We start from the raw sequence: 15843 nt of genomic DNA on the forward strand, positions 1-15843 counted from the left end.
TACTTTGGCCTAATAGGTTATTGGCCGAGGGTGTGATGATGGATTTAAGTCTCATGTCATTAAGAGAGTAAGACATCGGGTTAGAGTCCCAATGCAATATAATGATAAGATGTTGGGTTAAATCAATTTGCAATCAATTTGATGACAATGAAGATCTTTGTCAAGCTACATATGGAGAAAAGTTTCAAACAAATTTTCAACAATCTTATTGCTAATCTATCTTTAAAACTAAATTAATTTTCAACCCATGTTTATGGGCTCCAACTTTTAACCCCTGCTTACTTTCAATGTTTGAGATCCTTTCAACTCATGCATTTATTTTTAACGCATGAGCTCCACTTTTAATCTGTGTTCACTTTCAATGCACAAGGCTCCACTTTCAACTCCGTTACTTATAACACGGAGCTCCAATAATATTAACCCGGGCTTTTATTTTCAATGCATAGGACTTCAATTTGCAACCCATATCAACTTTTAATTATGGTAAGCAGCAGATATATGAAGATCGTTCATATATGAAGATCGTGTGAAGAAGGAGGATCAAAAATATTTTGTCGAAAAATCAAGCCAAAAAGGGGAGATTTGTTAGAGTTTTTTACCCTGATTTTCTTACCAAAAATAAGTTTTACTTTTTATTTGAAGGAAAATAAAAGTAATACTATAATTACTTTTATTTTTCCTAAAAGAAAAATATAAATCTCTTCCATATTTAGCAAACCTCTTTGTTGGAGGAAAGATTTTGGACATCTATAAATAGAAGACCCCCTTCTCATACCATAATATAATTTCATCCACAATGTAGTCACTACAGAGTCTTGTTTAGGAGGAGATTTTATTCCAATAGATTTTATATTTTTCAATATTAGTTTTTTATATGTAGGTCATTTGACAAAATCATAGTCAATAATATATTTTTAGTATACTTTTATTTTGTCTTCTGAATTATCACCGTCTTGATTTTCAAACTAAAAGTTGCCACATGACGCTCTCTCGATTTCGAACCCAACATCGTGTTGATAACATGTTATGAAATAAACACAAAATGTCAATATCAAACTTAAAGAAAGGAGAAAACTTTAAGGAATTTTAGTAGTACTTTTATTTTACTACTTTCATATCTCTATAAAAATATACAAAAGGGTGGCTATTTATGGACCACCAAACTTACTCTCTAAGGTTGCTAAGCTTGATATCAAGTTGACAATTTGACCAACTATCTTATGTATTCAAATCCAACTTTAATAAGTAACTTTGGTCTTCAAATCCAACTTGAATAAGTAGCTCTTGGTATTCAAATTCAATTTGACTACTAACTATTATCTCTAATTAATGATATTTCACACACATATATATCACATGACATCCATATAATATAATAGTTTGTGTTTTTTGCAACATTATTTTCCACTCATTATTACATTTTTGTGTTAACTCATTTTTGCAATTTTTTACAGAAAAATGAATATAAAAATGACGATTTTGATAAAGATTTAAAATAAGAGTTTTAGATTGGTTGGGTGAGCTTAATTAAAATGTTGATCTCAAGTCAGTCACGCTTAATTTTTAAAGTTGGAATGACATCATTTAACAATAAAATATAACTCAAAGTATAATAATAGTATTTTTTATAAGTAAACTAGAATAGCATGGCCCGTATCAGCACGGACCCAACATTAAGATATTTTGATTATGTACGGTAAGTTAGATTGATGTCAATATGAATTATAAAACATGAATACACAAAACATATTAACTACTAGATAGTTATTTTTCAAGGAGCCAAATTATTTCAGAAGATAATTATGTATGACTTACTCGTATAAATAACAAAATTCAATACATTTTGAAGTTCAGATCTTTAATCATATAACTGAAATTTGATACATTAACTACAAAATATGAGATTAAAACTGATAAATAAGACTTGACATCTATTGTATAAAATAGAGAATAATTGTTGAAAGGATAAAGGATTATCTGGTCATTGCATATTATATCACATGTGGTTGCAATTAATAGCCCAAAATTGCAATGTATTCCCTACTATACCGACATAAACATCATTTGCTTTCATTTCTCCTTTTCTTTTATTTGTTAACTTGTTCTTTGAAGATAAATCAAATTAATATTTTAAATTTAAATTTTAAATGTTTTGAAATTATTAAAAAAAACTATAAGTTACAATCTGTCGTATTAATTTAAGTTATTTCACTTTGAGAACACGGTAAAAATACTTCTATAAATGTTTTATCGAACTTTGCTTTTGTATATGTTCCTTTCATTGAAACGTAAGAGTCATTTGTTAGAGTGTATAAAAATAATTTTGAATAGAATGTATTAGTAATGTTAGCATTAATAATGTTTGTATTAGTAATGCTGGTAGTATTTATGTTAATATTATTTCTTATACACTATTTGATGTGTTGTATTATAACTTGTCTTTTCAATCTTGATATATTTAAATAAAAAAATTTTTAAAAAAAAAAAGGATTGCATATACATTGTAAGATTCATCCGAGATTTAGCACGGGTTCAATATATGTTATATTTGTCTCAATTTAGGTGAAACAAATATAATTTAGATAATCATCATACTTTTAATATGTAGTTAGATAATTTGAGTTGTTAACTATTGTAATTTATAATATTTTTTATTTAATTTTCAAATAATATACATTACTTTTCTTGTCCAAACTTTTGTGAAATTGATAGTCAATTATATTTTAAAAATAATTTAATTTTTTAATTATTGTGATTTATTATACTTTTCTTTTGTTCCAATTTAAGTGGCACTAATATAATTTTGAGAGTCAACCAAATATTTTATATTTTAAAAATTTTTAAGTTGTTGATTATTGTAATTTATCATATTTTTACATAGTTTTGTAAAATATATAACAAATTAAATTATTTTTAGATATTTTAAGTTGTTAACTATTATAATTTATAATACTTTTTATGAATAATATATGTTACTCTCTTTGTCCAGAGTTTTGTGTAGTTGATAGCCAATTATATTTTTCAAATAATTTAAATTTTTAGTTATGATTCTTTATAATATTTCTTTTATTTAAATTTAAGTGGCACAATGCTTATATGACCATAATAATTAATTAGGGGTGATATAATAAAATCACGATTGAGCAGCGACGCATAAATGTCTCAAATGAATTACAACGATTAATCAAAAATGGCATAGCAAAATTACTATAAAAATACCCGTGAAAAAATGTAAGTGGATCTCATATAAGATGTCAAATTAATTTAAAACATCAAGAGTTAATTTGTCATTTTTATATGTATTTTACCTTTTTATTAAATATTATTAATTTTTGAATACTTAAATGACTTATAATAATTAACTAGGGGTGATATTTAGTAAAATTATGGTGAAAGCAACTGAAGTAGACATGTCATAAATGTGTATTTTAATTTTTTACTTAAATATTATTAATTTTTTAATACAGAAATGACTTGTAATAATTACTTAGGGATGATATATTAAATCACGATTGAAGCAGCAAAAATAGATATGTCATAGATGTTTATTTTATATTTTTTAATTAAATATTACTCCTTACAAAGTTTAAGAAAATAAAGAAGACTTTTAAATCATGTGGCCTTAAATTAAAGTTTAATCAAATGTCTACAAAAATGCCCTTTAATCTTGTGGTTTTAAACATGTAATGTGGAAAGTTGAAATTAAAGTATTGTCAAAAAAAGAAAAGGATCATTTTTTTTTAAATAGACTAAAAGGAAAAATAGGTCATTCTTTTTTAAATGGAGGGTGTACTAATTTTTAATACATAAATGACTTATAATAATTAATTGGAGGTGGTATGATAAAATTACGAATTAGATATTATTAACTGTTTAATATATAAATGATTTATAATAATTAATTAGAGGTTATATAGTAAAATTACGATTAAAGTAGACATGTTATAACTGTTTATTTAATTTTTAATTAAATATTATTAATTTTTAGATATATAAATAAATTATAATAATAATTAATCAAGGGTGATATAGGAATGTTGGTGATATTTTAAAAATCAAAGGAACACTAATTATTAGGTTTATTTAGTTAAAATCATAATTCGGTAGGTTTTAGATAAATCGAGAAAATATCAAATTAATCAAATAAGTTATATGAGTAAAATACATATTATATATTAAGTTTTTTAAAAATAAAATATTAAAACTTTTGGTTTGAGTTTGAGGTGGTTGAAATAACTACAATCCAACAAGTAATTAATGTTCAAAGTTTTAATTAAAAATATCATTAACTCATAGGAATAGTATGCTTAATCCAATATGGATAATAAGATTTGCATATATAAAAATAACTAATTATCATTATTATTTAGTAACAAATTATGTTTAACCTTATATAAGTAAAATCTTGTTAGGTTTTTTTCTTTAATTTTGTTTTTGTTGGTATATATTGACTTGTCACAAATATAAAAAAATATTAATTAAAAAATTATTTTATTAAATTAACTTTATTAATTATACATTAAAAATTTAAATTAGGCAAGCTTGTATTTCATGTAACAAATAAGGAAGAAAGTAAATTATATGTTTGATATGAAATGTAAATAACGAATAAAATGTATTTAATTATATTTATAATATTAAGTATTATAATAAATTATTTTCTTGTTGATAAATTTATGTAAACATAATATATTTAAAATAATTTTATATTATATAACCTAAATAAAGTAGCATGTAGGTACCCACATTCATCCTAAATACAATAAGAAATACAATTTTTATGAAAAATAGATGATAGATGTGGACCCATCTATGGAAATGAATGCAAGGCTAAAAGTCACATGTGATGACATTTATGTAAATTCTTTAAATGACATTTTCTGTAATTAATGAGAAAAGAGTGGATTTTGTTTTAAAATTTTTGATAGATCCACAAAAAGAAGCACGAAATTTTTTCAATAAGACCTTACAATTTTCTTTAAAACCTTAATACCCTTATTTTTTAATTTAATATCAAATAAGTGATATATTGAAACCACTCCTTCTAGTATATAGAAAAAATACGTATAACGAAAATAAATATAACCGTGTGTTTGATAGTACAAGATAAATATGACAACTTTTCATATCATCGTACTTACTGGAGTATCATTATCCCCGATAATCTTGTCAGTCCAATTTTATATAAAACTAGTGAATGTTATCCGCGCTTCGCGCGATTAATTAAATTTTTGAGTGTTTAAAATTTTTAAATTGATTTTTAAATTTTAAGCACTTGTATATGTTATTCACTTTTAATTTTATACATGTAATTTTTTTTAATTTTCATCACTTAAGTATTTTTATCCTTTCAAAATATTTAAATTTTATATAATATATTACAAATTAAAAGATAATTTTATTTTTCTTAAAATAAAGTAGGAAAAGATTCAACATTCCTTCATACCTATTTTTAATAAATTTTAGAATAAAATTATTTATTTATATATTTAACACAAATTTAATAACCTAGCATGCACATTTTATCTTATTTTATCCTTTCTCTTCTCTTTAATTTTCGTATCTTTAATATTTCTTTTCTTTTGTGCTTTTCTACCTCACTTCATCTTCTTTAAAAAAAAAATAGCATACCTTATTTGTTGTCTTCTTTCTTCTAATAATAACTCGCTAACAATAAAAAATATGTAGTCAAAAAATAATACTTTCAAAAAATTTAAAAGAGAAAGATTTAGAAATTCTTATAGTAAATCTTTTACTAAAAATTAAACAAAATAATAATAATTACTGTTATTATAAAAGATTTATAATTTATAAATTTTTTTTACTGAAAACAAAATTAAACAACAATAATAATAACTAGTGTTATTATAAAAGAATTCTTTCTTTACCCCTTTATCTCGAGGCTTTTTTATTTGTCGGCAATCTTTCATTTCGAGAAATCTTTAGATGAGCTGCAAAATACATAAAAGAAAAAATCAAAAAAGGAAAAAAGAAAAAAGTGAATAAAGAAGAAGAAGAACTAGTAGAAAATGAGAATCAACATTCAACAATTTCATAGGTGTTTGTTATTTATAGAATGGTTCAACCATTTGAATTAAGTAATTGAGAGTTGAGGAGACATATAATTAAAGTAGAGAAGAGTAAAAAGTAGAGATTTTTTTGTAACTCATTTAATATAATTATTGTAATAAATATAATAGTTTATTTTAATTAGTAAATAAATTGATAAATAAGAAGTGAAAGGAAAAAGTTGGAAAAAAAAGAGAAAAAAATAGTAAATCAAATGGTACATATTTACTACGACTTAGTAAACTACATTTTACAATATATTATTATGATTTTCCAATTGCAATTATTACTATTACAAACATTGTTTTTTTTTTTAACTTTTTCCTTTCACTACTTATTTATCAATTTACTTACAAATTAAAAAAGCTATTATATTTATTATAATAATTATATCAAATGAGTTATAAAAAAACCTCTACCTTTTACTCTTCGCTACTCAAATAAAGAATAAAAATAAATGAAGAGTAAATGGGAATGTGTAATTGAGAAATTTTAATATAAAAATTGTTACTATTAATTATTTTAATATAGCAAGTAAATAGAAAAAAATAGAAAAATGTCAAAAAATTGAGAAAGAAGAAAAATAAGAATGGAGGCCTTAGAAGTATGCCACATCAGCATATACTTCTATGTCAACTGAATATATATATATATTCAGTTGACATAGTGTCATTCAGGTAAATAATGAATTGATAAAATATTACTCGGATACTATTTTATGTTTCTTTATTTTATTTTGAATAAAATATAAAATACCTAAAATGTTACTCAAAAATATATATGTTTAATCTATTTTAGAAAATTTTAAAAACAATTTACTATTTTTGTTAAATTTCTTAAATAATACTTTTTGTTTCGATTTGTTTGTCTAAAAAAATATGTGCACCAATGAAATAATTCAATGAAAGAAATGAATAATGGCATTTTTGTTGTTGCCTTTTGGGCTTTTATTGACCAAGGATGGTGAACCTATCTTTTACCATAAAGAATATGAGAATATGTGGGGACTGTCATAATGCAATTAAGCTTTTATCTCGTATGGCAGAGAGTGATTACACTAAGGGATTGCCACGGGTTCTATTGCTTGAAGGATGCAACTTGATCTTGTGTGGATGATTGGTGATTGCTGCTAAGTTAAGCAATCATAATGCTAATCTAATTCATGTGATTGACATGGGCTACAGAGATTGAAGTTGTGAATGTTATAAAGTGTATTTTGAATTTGTAAAATAAATTAAAAAGGACGTTCCGGTGCACTAAGCTCCCGCTATGCGCTGAATTCAGGAAATCTCGCTATGCGCTGAATTCAGGAAAGGTCTTGATCACAAAGATCTATAATGGACAACAGTGTTGTATTTGTTGGCAACAGAAAGATGGGCCTAATAGTTTTGTTTAATCAAGTGAAAGTATAAGAAAAGATTTATGAAATACTTGAAAGAGTTCACAACATTTAGCTTTCTGTTTTTTTTGGATTGAATTATTGATTTCAAGTATTCTCACAACACATTCATTTACACATTTTTCAAAATAACTAGTTTAGTTGTATGCGCTTCGCGCGTGTACCTCATTTTAATGAGTTTAAATATTGCACTAAATAGAAAATTTGTTAAAATAATAAAGACGAATATAATAATTAAATTCAACATTTTTTGAATTTGTAAAGATGCAAAATTTATTTAATTAAACCTAACTTTTATCATAAAATCTAGCAACTGTAAACTGCAACAAAATAATACAATGATAGAGAAAATACAATAATACAGTTAAATCTAATATTTACACCAAAAAAAAAAATTCAAGGCCCTCCAACACTTATTTAATACCTGTAAACTCTAATAAAATAATACAATAATAGAGATATCTAAATAATACAACTAAACCTAACATTTACACAAAAAAAAATTCTCAAAGCACAAATATCAAAAACAATACAATCAAACCTAATCTTTACCTAAAATAAATTTTTAAAGTCGACCGATATTTATCTAGCACTTGTAAACTACAACAAAATAATACGATAAAAGAGATATCAAAACAATACAATTAAAAATAAATTTTACCTTAAATTTTGCACACAAAAATTCCTCCAAGTCGATAGACATTCATCTACAACCTGTAAACTGTCACAAAATAATAAAACTAATAGAGATATTCAGATAATATAATTAAACCTAACTTTTACACAAGAAATTCCTCAAAGTCAATCGACATTCTTCTACGACCTGTAAACTACAACAAAACAACATAATAGTGATCACAAAGCTTCGATTTTGATAAAAATAATTCTTGTCTGAGCGAAAATTTTGACCCTAAAGAATGACTTGAATGAAAACAAAGAAGAAAATTATTTCAAAAGAGTTAAAAACTTAAAAAGGCTCATCGCATACTTGTAAACCACATGCATAAATAACTTGAATCCTACGCTATAAAAAAGTAGTCATACATCCAAAGCAATATTAATATGAAATAAAAAATATTTTCAAGTCATATTAAGTTTCTTTGCAAATTTGCACTGCCCGACTAATACAACATTCTCAATAAACAGAGGCGAACCTAGGATTTGAGCTTGACGGGTGCACCTCTATATTTAAATATAATAATTAATAATGTTAAAATTCGACATACAATTCTTTGAAAATCTAATATTATTGAATATCATTAATTTTGTTTAATATGACAAATTGTTATTCACCATACTTGAATTTGATGTACTTTTATATTTTCAATAATAATAGAAAGTTTTTGAAAAATAGAAAATCCGAGAGATTCGCTTGCTAGATGGTTGGTACGAGAAAACGTTAGAATTAAACCTATTTCATACTTTAAATTGCTAATTTTTAAATAAAAAATAAGTCAATGATTAAAAGATGAAAATAAAATAAACATTATGTAGTAAAAGATGGGGAAAATCTACCTTTTAAAGTTTGAGGGAAGCTTGCATTTAAAAATAATGTGTCTCTCTATATATAGATAATAGATGAAAATTTTATAATATAGTGTTTTCAATGTCGTTCGAAAGGGGGAGAAAACAGCAAAATGTATTTGGCAAAAGGAGCAATTAAACAATTGTTGCTGGTGGGTTTCAAACCCAAATCATTCCATACAAAAAGAGATTTTAGGCAACAACTTCAACCATCTCACCTATCCAATCAATAATTCTAAAGGGTGCACGACTTATTTTTATTTAAATTTACTGATCTATGTACAACTATACACACTATATATACAAAGTTTTTCTCGAGGCTAGTGGGTGCACGTGCACCCCTAATTACTATGTAGGTCCGCCTCTGCCAATAAAGTATACATGCGAAAAAATTATAGGACTTCTAATGTACCAAAAATTATTGTATATTTTGAATGAAGTTTCTTACTTTAATCACTTTCTATAATCAGTAATAATTTAATTTTAAAATACCTATTTTTTCCTTGGTAAAATGTTTTATAATCCCACAAATATTTATGACTTATTTTAAACCACAATTTCAAAGTTAGTCTTTCTTTCTTAAACTTTTTGTCAAGTTAAACTATATCAAACAAATTAAAACGGATGAAATGCCATAAAACTTTTCTCAGTTAAACCAAAATAATTAACATTCCTAAGCAAACAAGAGTAGCAACAAACAAGACAACATAAATTATATGTAGTCCAAATAGATAATCATATATGTAAGTGTGATGGTAAACTGAAGAAAGAAAAATGAAACACTTGCAAAGCAGGGGTGAAAGAATCAACATAGCCACCCTCGTGTTTTGTCATGCGGGAACGCATGTAAGGGTCACATAACAAGTAAATATTCTTCAAAATCACAACATTTGAACCTTTTTGAACATTCAATTTAATGCTACTATTTTTTATTGGGAAGATCAATCAACACTCCCACATAATAATATCAATATTTGGTTGGCAGGAAAAATCAACCGGCAGTGTTGATATTCTATAGAAATATAGCACTTTTGATGCTCAAAACGAGGAAAATATGTAAGTTTCTGAGATTGTTTTGTTAAATATGATACATTTTGGGTATGTTTTGCAGGAAATCATGTTTTGCAAGCTAAGTTCGTGAAAAATATGGAAAGAGGTGTTTTTGGCTACTTATTGAAGCAATTATGGATATTTGGGAGACTTTCTGGCTTATACGTGATCAAAGCATGTTTGAGACTTGAAGAAGAGCTGAAAAGATGACTCTCGGCACTTGCTAAGTCAACACGTGGATCGAAAGTAGCAGCAATAGACTGCATGTGGGCAAAGCAAGTGCCAGAAGTCCAAAATCCCAAGAGTTGACTTGCAGGAAAATTTTGTTATGGCACTTGCAGTCACCACTTGCGCCCTCCCTGCAGGCCATAAGTGCAACCTGCACTCAGGGTCAGGGTGCAAGTGAAGACCATAAGTGGCCACCAATCCTGTTTTCTCCTATTCCATTCGGGCTTTGATTTTAGGGTTTCCTCATGTACTATAAATGCCTTTTATGTGTATTTTAGTAGGAGTTACGCACTTTTGATATTCACAAATATATTTTGATTCCAAGATTCGAATTTAATCTGGGATTCTCTGGTATTGACTTTAGTTGATTAATTCGATTACGATTGTGGGTTCTCTACTTCTTATTATTGTGATTTCATCTATGCTTTCAATTATGAATGTTATTGATTATTTCATAAGCATGAGTAGCTAGAAACCCATAGCTAGGGTTATGAAAACCCTAACGGATTGACGAAGTAGAGAAAGTGCTATTGTTGTTCTGAACTGATACCCATGCATGTATTGCTTTATATTTAATATAATAGTTTTCTTAATGGGTGCACATGTTAGGATCCCGCCTAGATTATTGCTACTTACTCCAAAAGAGGTGTAGTGACTAGAAAAATATAAAGACAACAGTAATTTGGAGTTTAGTTGTCGTCCATGCTTCTACATTTTATCTTAGTAAGATAGTTAAATTTCATCTAATAACTAGAGACTTAAAAGGTAACAGTTAACTGGGATCAAGATAAGAGTTAGTAAGGCGACATCCTGAGACTCAAAAGGTAAAGGGTAAAATCCTTCTGCTCATCCAAAAGACTGTATAAGGTACATAACTTATCGATTCTGCATGCAAGGTATACGGTTGGTTCAACATAACACGATAGCCTACAGAGTTGAGAAGTCAGGAGAAACGCAATCCTAGTATTAACCTACGACTGATTACAACCAAAGTTGTTATTCTCTACTAGTTCGACATTGATACTCAAATCCTCTCATTTATTTTTCCAATTCAGCCCGCTAATTTAAATAACTGAGAGCCGTGAATTCACGTATTTCCTTGGGATTCAAACCCAACCTTTGTTGGGTTACTATATTTTACAGCGACCGTATCATCTTCTAAGAGTAAGTGTAGCTTGGATGTCACTAAATTTTGGCATTATTGTCGAGGAGTACAGTATTGATTTATGATTTGAAGTTGTTGCAGTTTTTGAGTTTTTTTTTTTTGTTTTTATTCTTAATTGGGCATATGTCGGTGTATGCCTAGCACACAGAGTAGAGAAAATCCCTTACCCCAAGTAAATCCAAATCCGGAGAGGATCCTACAAACATCAAGTAGGATGGTGAAGTAGAAAAGAGATGATAATCTTGGAGGGGTTCATGATGCTGTACCTCCCCCTCTTACGAAAGAGTAAAGGATATTGTTGATCAACAAACTGGTCAACTTTTAGCTCAAGATGAGAACAAGGGGAGGGCAATAGAAAAAGCTCAGCAGGTTGCTAGGGAGATAAAGCTAGATGAACAAAGACAGGAAGCAGACCGCCGAACAGAACTTGATGTAAATTAGAATAGAGCGAGAGGTACCCGTGTTCAAGTGATCCCAACATATCAATATATGCAGTCATATATAGATGATGAATAAGATCTGGATACTTTGAGCCTGCAGACATGGAGCCATCATTCCTCCTATTTTACCCCAGGCAACAAGCGTAATGATGCATCTCTTAAATCTGAAGGGTGTGTTTGCAGGTTTGCCTATAGAGGATGCAAATTTGCACTTTGCTAATTTTATCGAGATCTACAGTTCGTATACAAATCAATGGGTGAATCAGGAAGCACTTAGACTGAGGTTGTTGCCCTTCTCACTTGCAGAAGAAGTATCTTTATAGTTAGGGGAACTGCCAAAAGGCTCTATCACTACATGGAACGAGTTGTACAGGCAATTCTTAAACAAGTTCTTTCTTCCATCCAGGATGCTACAGCTTAAGGATGATATCTATAATTTCAGGCAGCTACTATTAAAATCTATGTACAAGGCATTATTCAGATTAAAAAAAATGGCGTATGGTGCCCAATCATTGGTTGTCATGGACGAGCTTATTGGAGATATTTTACTGAGCCTTGACCATTAGCTCTAGAGCCATGGCAGACACCATCTCTAGAAAAGCTTCTATGAGACTATGCTAGGAGGTAGCTTCGGAGATGTTAGATCTGATATCACTCGCTAAACAAGGGTGGCAAACTCGGGAGGCTAAGAGGGGATCTGGCACATGCTATTGGTACCGCCTACGACCAGAAAGTAGATAATGACTCAGTAGCGCAAGAAATTGCAATACTAAGAACTGATCTAGGGGTACTATAAAAGCATCTTGCAACATAGACTTTTAAGAAAGTGAACGTAGTAGTAACACAGAGTTCAACTTCCAAAGCTTACGAGTCAGAATTAGAAGAGGAAGCAAATTATTTGGATCATCAGTTGGTGGGTTTCCAAGCCCAAGGTCAAGAAAACTAAGGTTGGAACTACCATGACAGATATAATGACCGTAGTAGAGAGCAAGATGGTGATTGGAGGAAGAAGAATGACTATATAGAGAAAGGAGATAGGTATATTCCTTCTGCCAGATGAGATACAGAATCAAGAATGAAAGAAATGTTGGCTAACCTAGTGAAGGGTCAAGAAAATTAAGAGATCAGCCTTAAGGAGATTAAGGCCGATATTTCAGAGTTGACCTAAAAGGTCGAATCTCATGCAACTGTTATTAAGACGTTAGAGCACCAGTTGGGGCAGATGTCAGCAACTCTGAACTAGAGGCAGCCATGTAACCTTCTGAACAACACTTTATAGAATCCAAAAAATGATAGTCATGTTCTTGCCATTACCATGAGGAGTGGTATTACTACTGTGGACCTCCTACTACCTGTTGCGAAAGCTGATGATTATGAGACACATATTGTGGAGCCAGAAAAGGCACCAGGTGGTGATGATGTTGTTTCTAAGAAAAAAAGGCAAGTCTTGGTTATTGAGTAGGAAATAAGACAAATTCTGAGGTCGCCCCCACCTTTTCCTCAGCGACTAAAGCAGAAAAGAGAGGATGGAAAATTTATGTAATTTATTGAGATACTGAAATAATTAAGCTTGAATATTTCTCTTCTTGAGGCATTGGAGCAGATGCCTAGATATGCTAGATTTACGAAGCAGTTGGTCACAAGGAAAAAAGGAAGGACAATTGAGGATGTTGATGGCCTGCACCACTGTAGTGTAGTCACTACGACGTCTTTGGCCCAGAAAAAGGGTGACCTCAAAGCATTCACTATACCATGTACTATTGGATCATCCCAATTTGCCAGAGCCTTATGTGAACTTAGGAACCAACATAAATTGATGTTGTTGGCCATATTCAAGCAATAGGGTTTGAACCCTATAGAATTAGCTTTAATGCTCCTGTTGATGGCTGACCGCATAGTGAAAAAAACTATTGGCATTTCATCGATGTGATTGTGAGAGTGGAGCTAACTTTGTCATTCTGGACTGTGAGGTTGACACCGAGATGCACATTATATTGGTGAGACCATTATTGGCCACAGGTAGAGTGATAGTTGATATGGAGAAATGAGAGTTGAAATTCAGAGTTAACGGTGACGTAGCCACATTCAACATTCAAAAATCAATGAAGCAGCCTACCGACATAAGGGTGCTATTGGTGATAGATTATATTGATGGACCTGGAGGGCACTCTTATGGGTATCTTGATGAATTCTGACTAATGAAGATACCTGCATCGTGTTGCAGCGTTAAATCAAGAGCTATATAGGAGGCAACCCATGGTCTTGTTGGTAAAGTCTGAGAAACCAACACAGCCACATCATGTCGCGACGTTAAATTAAGCACTGAGTAGGAGGCAACCCACTATGGACTTGCCTGAAATATGGTAAGAATACTACATTCATCGATATCCAGGTAAGGAGATTATGTGACCAACCTATCATGGTAACAAGTCCCACACGGACCAAGTAAGTTGAACAATAAATTGAAAAGTCAAAATTTTGAAGATCAAAATAGAAAGTTGTGGGCTTTGGCACCTAATCATACTTTTGGGACGGTAACATTATATTTTGGGACAATAAGTAGTTAGAAAAATGTCAAAAAGCCAAGTCCAGATTGCAGGAAAGTGTGCCAAAAATTTTAGTCCTGCACTTGCGCCCTGCATCAGCTAGCCGCAGGTGGCACTTATGCCCCAGGCTTGGCCGCAGGTGGCAGGCGCAAGTGGCTGCCGCGGCTAGGTCATAAGTGGGCCCAAATTTTAATTAAAAATTTGGGCCCACCAACACATATATATGACCTAAAACAGCCCCCATCCTTATTTAAGCCTCCTTAACCTCATTCCAACTCATTCAATTCCTCAAAATTTCACTTTTCTCTTTGAATTCAAACTTTCCTCTTAAAACATAAACTAACCCCACACATAAGTAAAGGCCAAACTGACACTTGTTTGAGATACCAACTTGTCCCAATACACTAAAAACAAGTTCCAACTTTGATCATGCTCGAGTTCTTCATTATTCACTTCAGGTTAATCATAAAAGAGGTAACTTTCTCAGCTCTAAGTGTTATAAATTGATTTATTCATTGTTTAAACAAGTTGATATGTGTATTTAGGCGTGTTCATTGTTTGGTGTTTAACCAAACTGAACCGTTATTTAAACCAAATCGATTAAAAAAACCGATATTTGGTTAGATTTGGTTTGGTTGGTTTTGAATTTTAAAAAATCGATACTAATTTGGTTTGGTTTGGTTTTACCCTAAAATAACCGATAAAATAACCAAACCAAACCGATATATATATATATATATATATATATTATAATTATTTATGTATTATTCAAAAATACAATATATATATTTGTTACACTTTATATTTTAATCATGATTTAACTTTAGTCATAACACATTAAGTCATTTCTTCATCTATTTAATAGTACCTTATGAGATTCTAAGTGAATTTCGCACTTTGAATGACAAATGACACTAATTATGAAAATAATATCTTGTATATTGAAATTTATAACTGAGATTCATTTGACTATAGACAATCATTAATTTTAACTTTTTTTTTAACCTTGTTGAGTAAGAAGTTTATGTGTTCACCTTTTGGGGGTTTTATCATATCATTTTGTTAAATGTAGTTTTAAAATATATTTTTAGAAGTGTTCATATGGTGTTGTTCATAGCTTTCCCGAAGTATAACACTCAGTTGACATCTTAGGTTCATAGTTGACATACAACACTGGGTTAACATCTCATATGTTAGATTGGATTGATTTTTTTTAATTTTCAACTTTTATCATTAGTTAAAGTTATAAACCGAAAAAACCGGACCAAATCGAACTAAACCGACAAGAATCAAACCGATGATTATTTTTTTATTTGGTTTGGTTTGGTTTTAGAAATTTAAAACCCGTATAAGTTGGTTTGGTTATGGTTCTGACCAATAACCGACCCAAACCGATCTATGAATACCCCTATGTGTATTCCC

The sequence above is a fragment of the Capsicum annuum genome, chromosome 10 (genome assembly GCF_002878395.1).
Source record: "Capsicum annuum cultivar UCD-10X-F1 chromosome 10, UCD10Xv1.1, whole genome shotgun sequence".
Lineage (NCBI taxonomy): Eukaryota > Viridiplantae > Streptophyta > Magnoliopsida > Solanales > Solanaceae > Capsicum > Capsicum annuum.